Here is a 19,372-nt window from a genome sequence, read left to right as displayed (position 1 = left end):
TGAGATTTAGTGTAAATCGTTTTTCTTTAGGATAGCAAATGATTAAACGTGCACTGGCTACCACAAATACTCATGATAGTTAATCTTCAAGTATTTGGCCTTTCCTACATCATAGTATGGGCCCTTCATGATGTTCTGTCCTCAACCACTGTGTAAGCAAAGTTATATGGCATTAACAACTGCTTTGTTTCACCCTCAAACTGGCTGAAATTTAGCAATGGATGAAATAAGTTTTACTGACAAAATTTAGAAAGTTTACACATCCTTTTACTACTTGGGCTGGAAACATCAGAAAGAATATGATAAACACCTACCCACTCTTTCCAGGCTACTTGTAGATTAAACAATGTCACATCTGTTTGTGAGTTAAAAGACTTACTCTATGTTATTGCATTTTATCTTCATGTTTCTTACTCCTATAAATAATGTACATGTGACTACAGGTAAATTGTACTTTAATCAAGATTATTGTATTCATGTTATTTTATCTCTTTATAAAACAAACACTGTATTGTTTACATGTGTCTCTTCAGATCATATGGGAAAAACGTTCACTATATGTGATAAGAGAAATTACTACTTTTTACAAAATATTAATGACTTGTATAAATCATGACTTTGACTATACAAAGTGTACTTTTATCCAGTGGAATTTTTTATGATCCAGTGGAGAAGAGAGAACATTGTGTTCATCCCCCTTAACCTTATTCTATTAGTTTCAAATGTGTTATTAAGAGATTTGTGACTAAAGAAATTAGGAAACAAACCAAAACTAGAAGACAAGGTGAAATGCAAATGCAACAGATAACGGGAAGAATTTATCAAGTGCAGGTCAGAGCTTAGCCACAAGGATATGGGAACCAGCAAAAAGAGAGGCTCTGAGTGCCAAAACTGGGACAGTACTCCTGAAAAGAAACCACTGGGTCATGCTGGGGCCTGAGATATGTGTCTGTTGATACTCTAAAGATTTGTCCTGAGTGCTCTAAACTATGAGTATTTCTCTGACAATTGTAATTAACCTCCAATCACAGAGGAGGCCTTCCAAAACCTTTTTGTATTTAAGCCCACAATGTCTGAGAGGGATTTTGGCTCACAGACTGCATTTGCGTCTCCATGAAATGAGTGTGTATTTATTTGAGTCCTTTGAAGCTTTGAAACCAGACACACTTAGCTCCTTCCTCATATGTCATATTTAGCCATAGTTTTTCTCAAAATAAGCTACTTCATCCATATGAATGTCTGTTGATGCAGGTAATGTCTCTCTTGATGAGGATCACAGCGAGTCCCTCAGTAGCCAGCATGTACCACCACACAATTTGATGATGTACAGAAAGGACAACTGGCCTAGAACCTGTGAATCATCCTAGTTTTCCAGAGAAAAAATGTCGTCATCAGCTCTTTCATCTCAAAGTCTTATCCTTGCTTGAGATAGCACTAAGTCAATAGGCATTCCACATTGCTGATCTTCCTAGCCGCAGTAAATATATTTTTTTTAATGAATACTTTTTTTTAATTTCATCTCTAGCTACTCCTTACCTTTTACTGAGTATCACTGACTACATATTTAATATTTATCACATGTTGAGTGATTTGTTCTTTGTCCTGAGTTTTTTGTACAAATAACTTCATTTCCAGTGACTTCACTTTTTGTTTCAATTATAATCAATGCTCTGACTTAAAACGCTCTTTTTTTTTTTTTAAGATTTTATTTATTTATTTGACAGATAGAGATCACAAGTAGGCAGAGAGGCAGGCAGAGAGAGAGAGGAGGAAACAGGTCTCCCGCTGAGCAGACAGCCCGATGTAGGACTCAATCCCAGGACCCCGGGATCATGACCTGAGCCGAAGGCAGAGGCTTTAACCCACTGAGCCACCCAGGCACCCCTTAAAACGCTCTTTGTATCTGTTGATGAACATCTCAAAATGAAAGGCAAACTTAACAAAAAGTTATAGTAACTGCTATGGCCTAAATGTTTGTGCTCTTCCCAAACCCCCAAATTACATGTTGGGATCCTAATGTCCAATGTGATGATATTAGGAGATGGGAGGTGATTAGGTCATGAGGACAAAGCCTTCATAAATGGATTAGAACCTTTATAAAAAGGGCTCCAAAGAGATCCTGTGCCTCTTCCACTATGTGAAGACAGAACGAGAAGTCAGCAGTCTACAATCAGGAAGCATGTCTTCACCAGAACCGGACAATGCTGGCATCTTGATCTTGGACTTTCAGACTCCAGAACTATACAAAATGAATTTCTGTTGTGTATAAACTACGAAGTGTGTGATATTTTTTTATAGCAGCCAGAATGAACTAAGACAATAATCTAGCCACAGTATGATGACAGGGACTAAAACATTCATAAGTCACTGCTCATGTCAACTGTCAGAGTAGCAAAATTGAGTCAATATTCTTTTTGTTTGCTTATTTTGTTTTGTCTGTTTTTAGAAGCTATTGAATAAATTTGATGTGCAACATTGTGTAAGTTTAAGGTATAGAGTGTATTACTCTGATACATTTATATATTATAATATGATTGCTCATGTAGTGATAGTTATCATATTACATAATTATAATACAATATTATTATCTATATTCACTAAACCGTATATTAGATCTCTATGGCTTATTTACTACCTGTTACAAGTTTGTACCCTTAAATACCAGCACTCTTATCACCTCTACCACCCAACCCTTGGTAACCTCCACTTTACACTATTTATTTTTAAATTTTATTTATTTATTTTTTCAGAGAGAGATCACAAGTAGGCAGAGAGGCAGAGAGAAGGGGAAGCAGGCTCCCCACTGAGCAGAGAGTCTGATGTGGGGCCTGATCCCAGGACCCTGAGACTATGACCTGAACTGAAAGCAGAGGTTTCAATCCACTGAGCCACCCAGATGCCCCTACACTATTTCTTTTTACAGCTACACTTTTTCAGATTTCATATATAAGTAATATCATACATTACTTGTCTTTCTTTATCTGATTTATCTCAGTATAATGTACCCAAGGTCCATCAATGTTGTTGCAAATGGGAGAGTATCTATTTTTCTCATGTCTGAATAATATTCCACTGTGTATATGCACCACATCTTTTTTATCTATTCACCTGTTGATTGGCATTTGGATTATTTCCATATCTTGGCTATTATGAATAATGCTTCAATGAACAGGAGAGTACATGTATCTTCCTGAAAAACTGTTTTCATTCTCTTTGGTATATATCCCAGAAGTTGGATTGTATGGTAGACCCATAATTTTCTGAGGAAACCATTTTTTTTCCCATAGTGGTTGGACCAATTTACATTCCAACAAACAATGTTTAAGGGTTCCCTTTTCATCACAACCTCTCAAACATCTATTGTTTCTTGTCTTCTTAGACATGAAACAACAAACATTGGAGAGGCTGTGGAGAAAGAGGAACACTTACACTTTTGGTGGGAATGCAAGTTGGTACAACCACTTTGAAAAACAGTGCAGAGGTTCCTCAAAAAGTTAAAAGTAGAGCCACCCTCTGACCCAGGAATTGCACTACTGGGCATTTACCCCAAAAGTACAGATGAAGTGAAAAGAAGGGGCATGTGCACCTCAATGTTCATAGCAGCAATATTCACAATAGCCAAACTGTGGAAGGAGCTGAGATGCCCTTCAACAGACAAATGTATAAAAGAGATGTGGTCCATATATACAATGGAATATTACTAAGCCATCAGAAAGGATGAATTCTGCATTTTGCATCAACATGGATGGGACTGGAGGAGATTATGCTAATTGAAATAAGTTAAGCAGAGAAAGTCAATTATCATATGGTTTCACTTATTTGTGGAATATAAGGAATAGCATGGAGCATATTAGGAGAAAGAAGAGAAAAATGAAGGGAAATATATCAGAGGAGGAGATGAACCATGAGAGACTAGGGACTCTAAGAAACAAACTGAGCGTTTTAGAAGGAAGGGGGTTGGGGGGGGTTAGCCTGGTGATGGGTATTAAGGAGGCACATACTGTATGGAGCACTGGGTGTTATATGCAAACAATGAATCAAGGAACACTACATCAAAAACGAATGATGGACTGTATGGTGTTGTTCTTGACAATCATTCTAGCAGGTGTGAGGTGATAACTTATTGTGATTTTGATTGGATTTCCCTGATGATAAGTGATGTCGAGCATCTGGCCATCTCATATCCTCTTTGGAGAAATGTCTACTTAGTTCTTTTGTCCATTTTATAATCAGATAGTTTGGGTTGTTTTTTGTTTGTTTATTTGTTTTTTTATTATTGAGTTGACTGAAGTTTTTTTAAAAATATATTTTAGATATATCTGATATGTGGTTTGCAAAAATTGTTTTCTCACTCTGTAGGTTGTCTTTTTACTATGTTAATCATTTCTTTTGCTATACAGAAGCTTTTGAGTTCAATGTAGTCCCATTTGCTGATTTTTTTTTCTTTTCCTGTTTGTGCATTTGGGGTCATACCTCAAAAAATATTGATAAAACTAATATTGTTGAACTTCCTCCCTATATTTTCTTCTAGGAGTTTTATAGTATCAGGTCTTATGTTTAAGTCGATGATCCATTTCGAGTTAATTTTTGTGAGTGGTGTGAGATATCTGTCCAATTTCATCATTCTGCATGTGTTTCTGCAGTTTTCCCACTACCATTTGTGGAAGAGACTTTCCATTCCCCATTGGGTGTTCTTAACTCTCTTGTCAAATATTAGCTGACTGTATATGACAGGATTTAATTCTGGGCTCTCTGTTCCATTCCATTGGTCAATATATCTATTTTTATACCACTAACATACTGTTTTTACTACGATGGTTGGGGTAGTATAGTTTTAAATCCAGAAGCATGATACCACTAGCTTTGTTCTTTTTCACAGAATTGGTTTGACTATTTTGGGTCTTTTGTGGTTCCACATATTTTTATAGGATTTTTTCTTCTATTTTATGAAGAATGCCTTTGGTATTTGATGGGGACTGTGTTGAATCTGTAGATGGCTCTTTTTAATAATATTAATTCTGATCTGTGGACACAGGGTATCTTTTCATTTGCTTGTGTCTTTGATTTCTTTCAGCAAACTTTTATGATTTTCATTTTACACATCTTTCATTTCCTTGGTTAAATTTATTTATTTTATTGTTTTTAATACTATTGTGAATGAGATGGTGTTCTTTATTTCTTTTTTCAGATGCTTCATCATTAGTGTAAAGGAATGCAGTTGATTTCTTTATGTTGATTTTAGAGTCACTATTCTTTTGAACATAAGTTTAAAGATGATATACATAAAGCACAGAATTGTAGGCGGTTGCTTTCTCTCTGTCCCTTCTACCAGATTTTGAGTCATGTGAGGACAAAATCCATGTTTAATGTTCAGTATGTCCCATCATAACTGTTCCATAATAATAATCCCTAGGATATATTTTTTGAACTTACAGATCCATAGAAATGTTTGATTTCAAAGAGGAAAAACAGAAAAATTCTTTAGAGTCATATTTATCTACTTGAGATTTAACAGCAAAATTATCTGGGAAAAAATGCTCAAGTTTATATTCCATCCTCTTCATAATGAATATATATTATTTGAGAAAGGTCAGAAGATTCTGATATAAATCCAGCTTATGTTTTTTGTGGTTACTTTAATTGAACTATAATAACAAAGGCAATAAAGAAATAAAGATTCATCTATGCCTGTACTTATATATGTATGTACATAAAATTACAGATAGACATAGGACATATAAATAGTACTAAGACTTAGGATCTGGCCTTAAATCCAAACAAAATGTAAAATAGCCAATAAAAATAATATAAAATGTTTTTGAATGTGTATAAAAATGATTTAATTAGAAAGGAACAAAAAGAAAGAACAGGCACTTTTCAAAGTATCACATAGGCTGCTGTGCCAGTTAAGGCACTAGGCTGGTGTTCTTATAAACAGAGACACTACTATGTCATAACCTTCAATATATTTAAATTAAAGTATGGCAGGTGGTTTATAATAGTTTTCAGTAAATACATGTTTTCATCTCATTAGAACATTTTAACAATCAAAAAATAAAACTAAAGTTCAACCTCTATTTTGTTTTAATTCTTTTGGTCCCAAAGATGGCCTTAAGTACAAAAAAAAAAACCGAAATGAGAGAATAAGTATTTCCATAATTATTTTTTAAATTATCAAGAAAATTATAAACTATGCCTCTCAAACAGACAAAATTTGAATAAGCGAATGTTACTTTATTCTTAGTCTTCATAAAAAAGATAATAGAAAATTGTAGTAATACACTCAACATTAAGTAAATATATGTATCTGGTTAAAATCCATCCCTTCCCCCTTATCAACTGCATCAGTTCTCCACTGCTACATAGCATATTACTCAAAATGTAGTGGCTTAAAAATAACCAGCAATTCTTATCTCACAGTTCCAGCAAGATCAGAAATGCAGGCATAGCTTAGCTAGATGGGTCTAGCCCAAGCTTTCTTATGTCCTGCAGTCACAACTGAGTTGGGCAGGGAGGTTTTAGGGAGCATTCAATTTCAAGTTCACTCACGTGGTTGTTGCAGCCCTTAGTCCTCTCCCATTTGGTCTGCCCACAGCTCTGCCTCATGACTCACAGCTGGCTTCCCTGAAGCCGAAAATGCTTCAGGAGAAATTGAAAGCTCTTCCACCAAGCACTCCTCTAAGGTGGAAGCCACAATCTTTTATAAGCCAATTGTGGAAGTGACATCCCCTCATTTCTGCTGTATTAGATTCACTAAAAGGCAACTCACTAAATCAGGTCTACGCTAATTGCCTGTAAATTACACAAAGCAATTATGTGAGGATGTCATCTCAGAGACTATTTTAACAACCTTAAAAGGAATACAGCAAGCAACCTTGTTATTATCTTTAATTCATAATTCTAATGATCCCAGCAATTGAACCAGGTAGAGTTGTAAAGAGGATAACCAAATCCCCATAAAGGATGCAGCAAATTAATCTATAAGTCATGATAGAAAAATTATGGTCTCTGCCCATTTACTAGCTTATTGGGATAGAAATTCCACTGCAAAAGATGACTTCACTGGGTATCTCACATGCCCCATGGAACTGCAGGAGCAGTCTAGTAGATTTCAAGGTATGACTGGAATAACTATATCCTGGAATTCAGAAGAACTGCACTCTGGCTCCAAGTCTAGCAATAAATTGAGCCTGGGTGGCTCAATCAGTTGTGTCTGCCGTTGGCTGAGGTCATGATCTTAGGGTACTTGGAGTCCCAACTGGGGCCTCCCTGCTCAGCGGGGAGTCATCTTCTCCCTCTCCCTTTACCTCTCCCTTTCCACCTCTCCCCACTTGTGTTCACAGGTACTCTCTCAAATAAATAAATAAATTTTAAAAAATGTTTCTCTGAGTACCAGCTTACCTACGTATAAATTTAATGCTTTAAAAAGTTTCCTGAGTCCTACCAGTGTTCAATAAATAATAATTTAAAGAAAAACTGAGTAACATTGATTTCACAAAGCACTCACCATTGTTTCTCTGCATGCATAATGTAAATCTAAAAGTCTCACTTGGGCTGCTTAAATTTCTAATACAACTAAAATCTCAAAGTTACTTTAATACTAAGCTTAGATTTTAAATATCAAGAAACTAGTAAAATGATTTTGTCTGTCCATGAGAAGAAGGGTCCTATTGGTGTATGTACTTAGGCAAACTTATTTAAAAAAAAAAAAAAACTGTAATTAAGTCCTGGTTGGGGGGCGGTGTATATGCATGTGTGCTTAATATTTTGGGGGGGGGATAACTTTGGATTTACAGAAAGTTTGCAAAGATAATTTAGAGTTTCCATATACCCATTATCTAGTTTTCCTTAAGTAACACCTTGCATAACCATGGCACATTTGTCAAAACTAAAAGTAACATTGGTACAGTACTATTAACTAAACTATAGATGTGGGTCCAATCCAGAATACCACATTACATTTAGTCATCTAATCTCCTAGTCTCTAACCTGTGAGAGTTTCTCAGTCTTTACTTGTTTTTGATGACCTTAGCAATTTTGAGTAGAGGTTGGTTATTTTGTAGACCATCCCTCAACATAGGCTGTTTGATGTTTTTCTCATGATAAGGCTTAGGATATGGTTTGAAGGAAACACATCATAAGATGAGGTAACCTCATCATATCACATCAAGGGGTACATGATATCTGCATAAATTATTACTGATGATGTTAATAGTTGTTTGTTCAATGGACAATAATTCAAAATGACATATCTGTCCATACCTCTTATTATTATTAGAAGTTTGGGTATGATTCTTTAAGTAATGATTTCTTTGTTACAGAATTTTGACAGTGGTGGGGAAATCTCTCTAAAAAGAAGTACTACAGCTGTGAAATATTCTCACAGCTTTGTGTCTTTGAAACTGACACAGTTTCAAACTGGGGGCATTTAGAGTATGAAGTAAGAGGCTTCACTTTTATTGGCTATGTGTGGGTTGTTTGGTTTCTTGGAAGGCATGTTTTTTCATGTTGAATATTTCCCATGAATACTTTCTTGTTGTTCAGTGTTAGGGGGCTTCTGGTTTTAGTAGGTAACCAATAAATTAAGCAAAACAAATTAAATATCCCTTTATTTCATGCTTTGGTTATACACTTTTAAGAGGAAAGTGTTTGGGGCCTAAATTTTTACTTAATTGAATAAATTCTAGATTTTTGTTTTGCTTGTTTTAAACTCTTAACAAGTTTGTAATTTCCTTTGAGGGTAGGGATTATCTTGTGTTTATTTATTTCTGTAGAGCTCTATACAGTGTTCAGCATAAAACAACTTCAAAGTAGAAAGGAAAAAAAAAAAAAAAACACAACTCTTTACTTCAGATTGTACTCATTCCTAAAAGTCTTATAAAGTGTTTGCTAACAAATTAATACTATTAACATGAAACAGGAGGGGCGCCTGGGTGGTTCAGTGGGTTAAGCCGCTGCCTTCGGCTCAGGTCATGATCTCGGGGTCCTGGGATCGAGTCCCGCATCGGGCTCTCTGCTCAGCAGGGAGCCTGCTTCCCTCTCTCACTCTCTGCCTGCCTCTCTGCCTACTTGTGATCTCTGTCTGTCAAATAAATAAATAAAATCTTTAAAAAAAAAACATGAAACAGGAGACCGTTTCGTGACCAAAAGATGCTCCAATTTTTTAGTGATATTATACAACTCTTATGTTAAATGCAAGTGGTTTTCATTTAATTGTATAGTACTCTTCTTCATATTTAATTTTCACTTCTCTTCTAAATCCTCATACTGACATTTAAGAAAAATCTAAGACTCTTTGTTCCTTCTGTCCCTTCAGTTGTCCACTGTGAGTGTTATGCCAAAAAACCATGCTGATAAGATGAATCATAGCAGCTCAGATATATTTATATATAATCTTAGCTACACAAAGTACCTCCTTGCACCTCTTTTCTTATTCTATTACCCAGGCTCTGATCTTCATCACCATCGCATCAACCATGTACTGTAGCCATTTCTCCTTTTCTTCATTTGTCAATCATTACTATGTTCTCCTTCATAAATCATATCTGAATCTTGTCTCTATCTTATGGAAATAAATCCAATTATTTTGTGTGTCTCATAAAATAAAGTCCAGAAAATATGGATCCAAACAAATATTTCAAGAAAAATACAATTTACTGGGAGTCAAGAGCATGGGAAAAATGTATATGATGAAAGTATAAAGATTAGATAGCTAGATAGATAAGTAAACAGAATTTATGTGAAGGTATATTTCTCTATAATTTAAGTGACTTTTTCCCTTGTTTGGCAATGAGGAGTAATACGATTTTTACCCAGAAGTGATATATTAAGATTTGTATTTTAAAGATAGTTTTCAGACTACAGTGCACATAGAAGGGAGAAAAGGACAGATGGAAAAGTTGGACAGAAGCCTATCTCAGTTAAGTCCAAGTAGGAGATGATAAGAGGATAGAGAGAAAAAGAGATAACCAGAAGCAGAATTGAAGGTCCTTAATGACTGATTAAAGAAGTAGGTGGAGGGGGCGCCTGGGTGGCTCAGTGGATTAGGCCGCTGCCTTCGGCTGAGGTCATGATCTCAGTGTCCTGGGATCGAGCCCCGCATCGGGCTCTCTGCTCAGCGGGGAGCCTGCTTCCACTTCTCTTTCTGCCTGACTCTCTGCCACCTTGTGATCTCTCTTTGTCAAATGAATAAATAAAATCTTCAAAAAAAAAAAAAAGTAGGTAGAGAAAGTGACAGAGCAGAGAATGACTTTGCAGTTTCTGGTTAGTATGAAAGAGTGGATGAGTTTTACTAATAAGCAAAATAGGAGATATTAGTGGAAGAATAGATTTAGTTAAATGTGGGAGGAATGTATGATTAGTGATGGAGTACAGTATGAAGAACATGCTGAGTTTAGTTTTGTATTTGTTATGGTTGAGGATCTAGTCAAACACTCAGAGAAGTTATTTAATACATAAGTTTTCAGACAAGATCTTGTGTAAGAGTTCTCTTTCTTTCTTTTTTTTCCCCCTATAGTATCTGGTACATTGTTATTTTAATAATTCTCTACTTTTGGTCACTGTGTCAGCAAGCTAAGGGTGTGACCAACTAGTGTAGTGTTACTCTTGGGTACCACTGTTGACATAGTCATTGGGATGGATAGCCATGTAGTGGCTATTTCTAACAGTCGCCATCACCATTACAAGCATGTGTTGTTGGATCATTGAGTTCTGCAGATTGTCTAATCCTGGTGGATATCATTTGATATATAAGTGGTTGCTGAAAGGCATTTAATAACCTTGAGAGGATAAAATGCACTAGGGAGGTTATTAATATAATAACTGAGGATAATAATAGCCAAGGATTAAAAAATTCCCCAGAACAAAGATTCTCAGGAGACAAGATTTAAGAATATCTAATGTGTTACAATCAGATTTGGATCTTGCATTTCTAAGTCAACCTACATTTTTGAGGTAATGTATAATTGGGTTTCAATTTTTTCCAGAGTTATTTATATAACATGACATAATATATTGGCAATCACATATATATATTGGCTCATGACATATATTGGCTCACGATTACTTAGGACAGAATGAACATGAAGATATTTCAGGAAGTGGTATTTCAAGTGATCTTCCACTTAAACTAGGCCTCTCTATCATGTAAGTGATCAGGTATTTAATAAGAGAAGTTTTTATGAAAACAAAAGGGAAAAAAAGATTAATAGCTGGAGTAAAATATAAACTTAGTATCTGGGTATGAAAAGCAGCCAGTTGAGAAAATGTCTAGATTTGAGTTCAAAGCATCTTTATATGGTGGAATAAGAATGGCAGCTTTGATCTGATGTAATTTCCTGATTTGCAGTTTGACTGTCTTTGACGATGTCACTGGATGTTCTGGTAAACTCCCAAGTGGCCCCTACAGCAACAAGCATGAGGGTTGTCCACACTGTTGTGATTTCTCTGAAGTTAACAGTCAAATAACAAAACTTCAAAGAAAATGAACAGAACTAGAATTGAAAAAGGATTTACTACAGTATTCTATTGAAACAATTTTAAGTCATTCCATTTTTGTCAAAGATAATTATAATGAGACTAGTTTGTAAATATGTACAGTGTCATTAAATGTGGTCTGATTATTACTTAAATGTAGCAAGAATAGTGATTCTATGCATATTCTCAACATGATATTCTAGTCCAAGCTTTGGATATTACCAATAAAGTAGCTCTGTAAAGCTAATCTTTGGTCTTTAAAATTATCAGGTGATAATGAATCTCAGATCAGACCTTTAAAAGTCTTTTTAGGCTAAGGAGCCAAGCTAAGAACTTGCCCAAACGTGTCCTGTTACAAAGTAAACAGATTATATTTGAACTCCTATAAATACCTATACTATCATAAAATAATATTTAATAAGAGTTTCTGAACTCTAGAGGGATCAGATAGGGAGAAAAAAATGTTTCAACCATTGTTTTGCAAAGGTGGACTATGCCTAATTGCTATAAGTTATAGAAGACTTTAAAAAAAAGGAAAAAAGGGAATTCTTTAAATTTGGAGAACAAAACATTAAAGTATAAGTAATCTTTTAAACAAAGTCATAAAAATTATAATCCTCTTCATCAGTTCATTTAGTCCCATGTAAAATCCCATGTAATTAATTCTCGTTTTTCTTGATACTGAACTAGTGGTTATATGAATCAATCAATTTTTCCATTAGAGTTCTAGAAATTCTTACTCAGTTCAGTGTTGTGATCTTCAAGGTATTAGAAACTTGTATTCCAGGGCAATTTTTAGGGTATTTTTCATAAATCTTTTTGAAGGTGCAGCATTTTTGCCTATAGCTGTTTGTCAGTGCCTTCAGAGAAGAATAAAGGTGAAACAACAACTTTCCATGAGTGACAAGTCTTAAAAAAAAAACACGAGACACTTGGTACTTTGAGAAACAAACTGAGAATTTTGGAGGGGAGGGAGAGTGGGGGGTTGGGTGAGCCTGGTGGTTAGTATTATGGAGGGCATGTATTGCAAGGAGCACTGGGTGTGGTGCATAAATAATGAATTTTGGAACACTGAAAAGAAATAAAATTGAATAAAATGAAAAAAAAAGAAACAAACAAATAAGTCACAGGGAAAAAAAAGATTAAAAAATAGCCATGGTTAAAGATGTGGTGAGAATTCACTAAAAATATGATGCAATTGACAAGTCCATATGATTGTTTTTATAATATATAATATTTAAAAATAATAACTGGAATTATTACTGGTAGTATAATACCAAGACATACCAGATTTCTAGGAGTTCCATATACTTTTTGGAACACTTATATTGATAATATATGCTCATATAAATTTGATGATGTTTTCCACCCAATTTAATATGTCAAATAAGCTTATATAAATTAATATTTCTCTTTTTTATAAGGAGACAGAGCAAATCTTTGAGCTCTTGCAGGGAGCCTTCAGAATATACCAAAGTTAATTTAGGTAAAAAAGATTTCATTTAGAATTTGCTTCCGGGGAGTTGGTGAAAAATGACAAAAGATGCTTTTGTTTTCCTTGCCTTAGGAGACATCTCTAGAAAAATGCTGCTAGGGCCAATGTCAATTTGTTCTCTGTATTTATAGGTATAATTCCTCTTTTAATTTGTTTATTCATTTGTTTTTTTGTTTTGTTTTAGACTCCACATATGAGTGAAATCACATGGTATTTGTTTTTTTCAGTCTGATTTATTTTACTTAGAATGATACCTTCTAGGTCTATCCATTTTGTCACAAATCGCATAATTTCATCCTTTTTATGAGTGTATAATATTCCAATATATAACAGAACTTCCCTTTTATTGGTCTATTGACAGACACTTAGGCTGTTTCCATATCTTGATTGCTATAAATAATACTCTAATAAACATATGGGTGCATATATATTTTCAAGTTAGGTTTTCTTTTTCTTTGCGTAAATACCCAGTAGAGGAATTGTTGGATCATAACGATATTTCTATTTTTTAATTTTTTGAGGAACATCCATATTATGATCCACAGTAGATGTATCAATTCATATTCCCACCAACAGTGTATGAGAATGGTTGCCAGAGGGGAAGGGATGGAGGGCATGGGCAAAATGGGTGAAGAGGAGTGGGAAATACAGGCTTCCAGTTATGGAAAAAATAAGCCATGAGAACAAAAGACACAGCATAAGGAATATAGTCAATGATATTGTAATAGCATTGCATGGTGTCAAATGGTAGCTACACTTGTGGTAAGCATAGCATAATGAATAAACATGTGAAATACTTGTACACTTGAAACTATGTAACATTGCATGTCAACTATACTAAAAAAAAAAAGTCAAAAGATGTAAAATACTTGATCAAAAAAGATCACAAATCACTGTAAAACAACACTTAATTATCCATTTAGCCAAACTGAACAAAGATCTCAAAGGCAACAAAAATTCTATTGGCCTAAAAAAAGAAAGTTTTTTAAATACTATAAATTCTAAGTTTTTCTAGATAATCAAAGACCTAATAAAGACAATTTGAAAAAGAGAAAATATTTTGATGAGATGTATAATCTTGTTTCCTGGAAGTTTACATTATACATAAAGACAAATCTTTGAAAGTTTTTTAATAATGGCAGACCAATAATCTAAGAAATTCTGTGACTTTTACAGAAAGAAAATTAAACTCCAGTTTTATATCAGTACATTATCGATCTCATTTTAAAGACCTTTATAAATAAGTCATTTAATTTTAGCCACCTTTGGCCTTCTAACATAAAATTTCCACAACACTTCTGCAATTTTCTATCCATTTAAGTTTTATCTTACTACTTTTATCTTTCTTTTCTGAAACAGCCAATTATTATTTCATTTTAGGACAGAATTACTCTCTTTTTTCCTTAACTAAAACATACCCTACATATTCTTCATATAAAAATAACATCCCATTTTCTTCCCATACTTTGTATACAAAGTTTTTTTCTCCTCACTTTTATTGTCTCTTAGGAGTTTTACTTCTACATATGATTATAAATTTGAACAATTGGTAATCTTTATTTTCCAGTGAAAATTAGAAAGCAGACAATTGTGAATTGTTTCATATATTAGCGTCCTATAATAGGTTAGAAAATTATCACAAATACATAATTATAAAATTAAAATATTTAGATATATATATATTTTTTTTTTGAGAGAGAGAGAGAGAGTGTGTATGTGCACAGGGTGAGGTGGGAAGGGGCACACAGAAAGGGGAGAGATTCTTAAGACATGGGGCTCAATATCATGACCCTGAGATCATGACCTGAGTTGAAATCAAGAGTTAGACACTTAATCACTGGAGCCTCCCAGGCACCCCTTTTCATACTTTTCATAGTATAGTTTTTAATGTGGCAAAAACACATTTATTAAAAGACCCAAATATCCTTTGTCTCTCAATAAAAAAATTACAAAGTCAAAAGTAGATAAATAGGTTTAGCAATTAATGTTCCAGTATATTATCTTATCTGAAAATAATCTAAAGATTAAATGAATATCCATTATTTAGATTAACAGCATAAACTTCTATTACATTTATATCTATTTAAGTTAGTTTAAAAAAATAGCTCATGTTACATATTAAGCAGTTAACTATCATTTGAAGTTCTTTCTTATTGACAAATTCTGTAGCATAGAGATAACATGAGATTATTTGACTAGTAATAAGTAGAAATAGTTATATTTTGCATTATATTTAATGTTGAAAACACTGAAGACATACCTGTTTTTATAAATTCAAAAAAACTTAAGCTAGTTTTAATTTATAAAAATTTATCTCCATATTATGTGAATTTGAAAAAAAAAAGGCTGGTTTCTATATTTCTGAGCTTTAGGAATACTTAATTTGCATAAGAGTTTATTTTTTTAAGCCAAGTAAATAGAACACTTAAAATATGACATATGCATAATATTCATATATACATATATACATACATACACACACATATACATAAACATATGAACAGATACAGAGATGTTATAGCTTGCATTTTTAAATTTTAGCCATGTCTCACATACTTATAAAATCTGGAAAGAACAGTTTGATCCAAATTGTGTTTCTGGAAGACGGACTAAGTTAAGGTTATTTGCTCAGATGGTCAAAATTTTTTTACTGAAGATTTTATTTTTTAAGATTTTATTTATTTATTTGACAGAGAGAGACACAGCAAGAGAAGGAACACAAGCAGGGGGGATGGGAGGAGGAGAAACAGACCTCCCGCAGAGCAGGGAGCCTGATTGGGGCGGCGGGGGGCTCAATCCCAGGATCCTGGGATCAGGACCTGAGCCAAAGGCAGATGTTTGCCCCAGATCAAGCCCCACATAAGGCTCCCTGCTCAGCGGGGAGTCTGCTTCGCCCTCTCCCTCTTCCACTCCTTTTGTGCTCTCTCTCACTCTCTCTCTCTCAAATAAATAAATAAATCTAAAAAATAAAAGAAAGAAACTTATGCATACCAATCAAAGAATGCATTCTATGGTCTCCAAGAGGTCTGGAATCCTCTTTTCAAGAGTGCCCCTTAATGTGGGGTATCTTATCTAGGTTAAAGTTATCCCAGAATGGCCACTACAAATTATCCAAAAGTTCATCCATTTTGCAACTAAGGCTCAAGATCCTGGTCTATAGTGTTTATATAAGAAGTAGGAATTTCTGAGGGAGATGAGAACATTTTAGAACAGGTGGAACTATCTTTGCCTTTAGGTTCCTTAAAATGACAAATAAATGGGGAGTACAGTGATTTAACTCTTATCCCAAAACCCAGAGGATCCTGAGTTATCTGTCCTTATGGACTGAAGTGTGACTTACCAACAGCTTCAAAAAACATAATGTTGATATAAACCAAGTCAGGGAATTCTAACTCGGACCTAAGAGAACCTGACCCTCTAGCCGAAATTAGTGAGAAAGCAGTGAGTACGACTTCCATGGGTACAAGCACATGGTTGCTCATCAACCTCAGAGTCATTGAAGGGGTCATCTTTGTATCCTACTTTTGACCCCAGAAACTGTCAAACATCTAAAAACACTAACCATTAAAACCATATCAGTAAAGTAGTATTTACTAAGAGTTTATTGTGCACAAATGTTTAAAAACTAGGAGCCTTCAAACTAATCTGTAAACATCTCAGAGGTCTGACACTGCAGGATGGCTTATAGAGTGAAAATGACAAAGTGTTTTAACCTTTACAATGATCGGTTATGGTTTATATAAGTCAGAGGATTGGTAAAAAAAAGTGATCATTTTACACCATTTTGGAAAAATGGCATAAGATTCTTTTATGGTTACCAGAGCAATACATTTATAAGAAATAAATTTTGCTTGTGTTCATGAAATGAATTAGATTTAGTTTTGTTTACATGATTTAAATGTTTTTGCCTAGTTAGGGGATTTTCAAGCCAAATATCCATTTATTTTATTTTAAAACAACTATAAAATCTCAGTGTTTAGTTAAATTTCAAAATATTTCAATAGAGATGACTTTATCTTTTGGTGATGACTTGGAATTATGGTCTTTAAAAAGTTTTCAAAGAACAGTATAATACTTCATATTCAGACTCAAGTCTGAAAGAAGGAACAATGTATTAAAGATTTCTGATAGGCTCAATGTTCTAACAATTAGCATTAGATGAAAGCACTGTCTTTGATATCCATTTGCAAAATGAGTATTATTTCTAAAGCAGTTTCCACATTATAAAATTGACAAATATTTGAAGAACGTAGAAAAAAAGGAATCAGTTGGCACATAACTCTTACAAAGTAAATATTTGTTGAATTAACAGATTTTTCCTCAGAGTACAAAGGGGCATGATTGCCCTGATTATATTATCACAAATTCTGTTAAGCAGATTCAGAATAAGTAGGATATTTTCTTGAGATGTTATAGCAAGGTGGAAAAGAACACAGATTTTGGAGAAAAGAAGTCTATGAATCAAGCCAGTCCTCCAGTTCCTCTTAACTGCATGATGATAAGTTCTTTAATCTCTAAACCTCATGTTTTACTTCTGGAAAAAAATGGAGATTGTAGCGAGTTTCTTTTTGGTTGAAGTCAAATACAGCCATTAATTAAAGCATTTAACACAGTAGTGGCCATGTAGTACATGATAAATACGGTTATTCCTCCACAGTTTTTAATGGGTTTTCAAAGAAAAAAAATTAATAATGTAAATATATCATAACATTGAACTACTACTGAACAATAATAGAGGAGATTCACTTTGTTTTGACAGAGAATAAATGATGCCGCATGAAGGTTGCCTTTCTATTGCTAAGACATCAAATGTGGCTTGCTTTACACATATTGAATTCCAGGGCCCCTTCTAGGGTCCTGGGGTCAGCATCACATGCCTGAGTTACTCAGGAGAGTTAAGTTAGATAAGAAGATCCTTGTTCAGAGGCAGCATAGGTCTAGTGATTTCAAGAACCTAGACTAAAGAAAGTGCCAGGTAGAATTAATTTTATGTATGCTGTTGGTGAGCATGGACAGAAAGTCCGCGAAGAGGGGTAGGCAACATGAATCGTTATTCTCAGCAAATGACCTTTCTTGCCAAAGGTAGACAGTAGGTGTGGTACTCATGCAAATGATGGAAAAGGATGACGTATTGCATTTTAATTTATATTTTACTGCATAGGAGTGTTTCAATTCAACAAAAAGACAAGAGCCTTATTATTTCCTTGGCAGTTTTTTGTTTGTTTTTAACCCTGCTTACCTCCCAAATTAGATAAAATAACAGAAAAAGAGGTGAGGTTCTTAGACAGGCTTAGGTAAGGGAAAAGCCTGTAAAAATTCTATGTGAAGTAGAATGGAAGAGCTGTCCTAACTGGAAAGAGTGTGATTCATGCTGTCAGAAACTGGACCAAAGATAAAGGTTATATAATGGCTATTTTCTTTTTATTTAATAAAAGCATGAATACATATACTTTTTTTTTCTTTTTCAGATTAAAGACTAGTAACGTAGGAATTTTTCAAAATATTTAAGATTGTTCTATCATCTAGAAAATCTAAGACTTTCAGGCAAATAGGACTGAAGCCATTATCTTTTTCCCTTTCAATAATGTTACTTTACTTTTGTTAAAGGATTTTTTTTTTAATATAGAACTCTATGAATTTGCGTGTCATCCTTGTGCAGGTGCCATGCTAATCTCCACATTGTTCCAGTTTTAGTATATGTGCTGCTACAGTGAGCACTTGTTAATGAATTTTTAAGACTATATTAGTTAAAAATGGGGAAGAATTCAAATGGAGGTAAATAATGGTGAGTAATGGTGCAACAGAGTGATATACAAAACACGTACTATTCACGTGAGAATGAAAACTGTACTGTACCACTGTATGACAGTACATGCACAGAGCAGCCTAACATCAGTAGTGAAGCTTCATCAGGTCAGTCTCTCCTTGACCACAAATATTTAATGCTCTTTAATCAGCTCACAAAATTGAGTCTTACCACTCCTTGGGAATCCATGACAAAAAAGAGCTCTTTCCCAGTTTTTATAACTGAACATTTTAGGAGAAAGATGGAAACATGTTAGTCTTTTCGCCAAGGAATCAAGTGTTGTCTTTTTAAATGAATGAATGAATACATACATACATGCATACATATATAAAATGAAGGCTGGCTTAGGAAGGCTGACTGTTTAGTTCTTCCAGATATACATTCTCTTTCAGCAGCCTGGTAGTCAGCTGCAAGTAAAACAATCTGAAATTGTTCTCTTTGTCATCGTTTGACCCTTGTTTCTGAATTCAGTCCAGCATTTTTTGTATCAATGCTGAAGCACCATAAATTATACTTGCAGGAGCCCTTCAATGACCTGTTTGAAGAAACTGGTTATGGGGAGGGAGTCTAGTGTGGATTTTTGGCACCAGAATTTG

At 34.3% G+C, this 19,372-nt stretch overlaps 1 non-coding gene across 1 annotated transcript; it reads right to left on the bottom strand.

Moving 5' to 3' along the window:
• Positions 1 to 18,586: 18,586 nt before the first annotated feature.
• LOC116589580 lies at positions 18,587 to 18,688 on the bottom strand. The gene has a single exon (XR_004285350.1). It is a non-coding gene; the product is annotated as a U6 spliceosomal RNA (small nuclear RNA).
• Positions 18,689 to 19,372: the final 684 nt, after the last annotated feature.

This window comes from Mustela erminea, chromosome 4 (assembly GCF_009829155.1).
Source record: "Mustela erminea isolate mMusErm1 chromosome 4, mMusErm1.Pri, whole genome shotgun sequence".
Lineage (NCBI taxonomy): Eukaryota > Metazoa > Chordata > Mammalia > Carnivora > Mustelidae > Mustela > Mustela erminea.
Note: the sequence above shows the minus strand (reverse complement) of the source record. Positions and strands in the feature narration are given on the sequence as shown.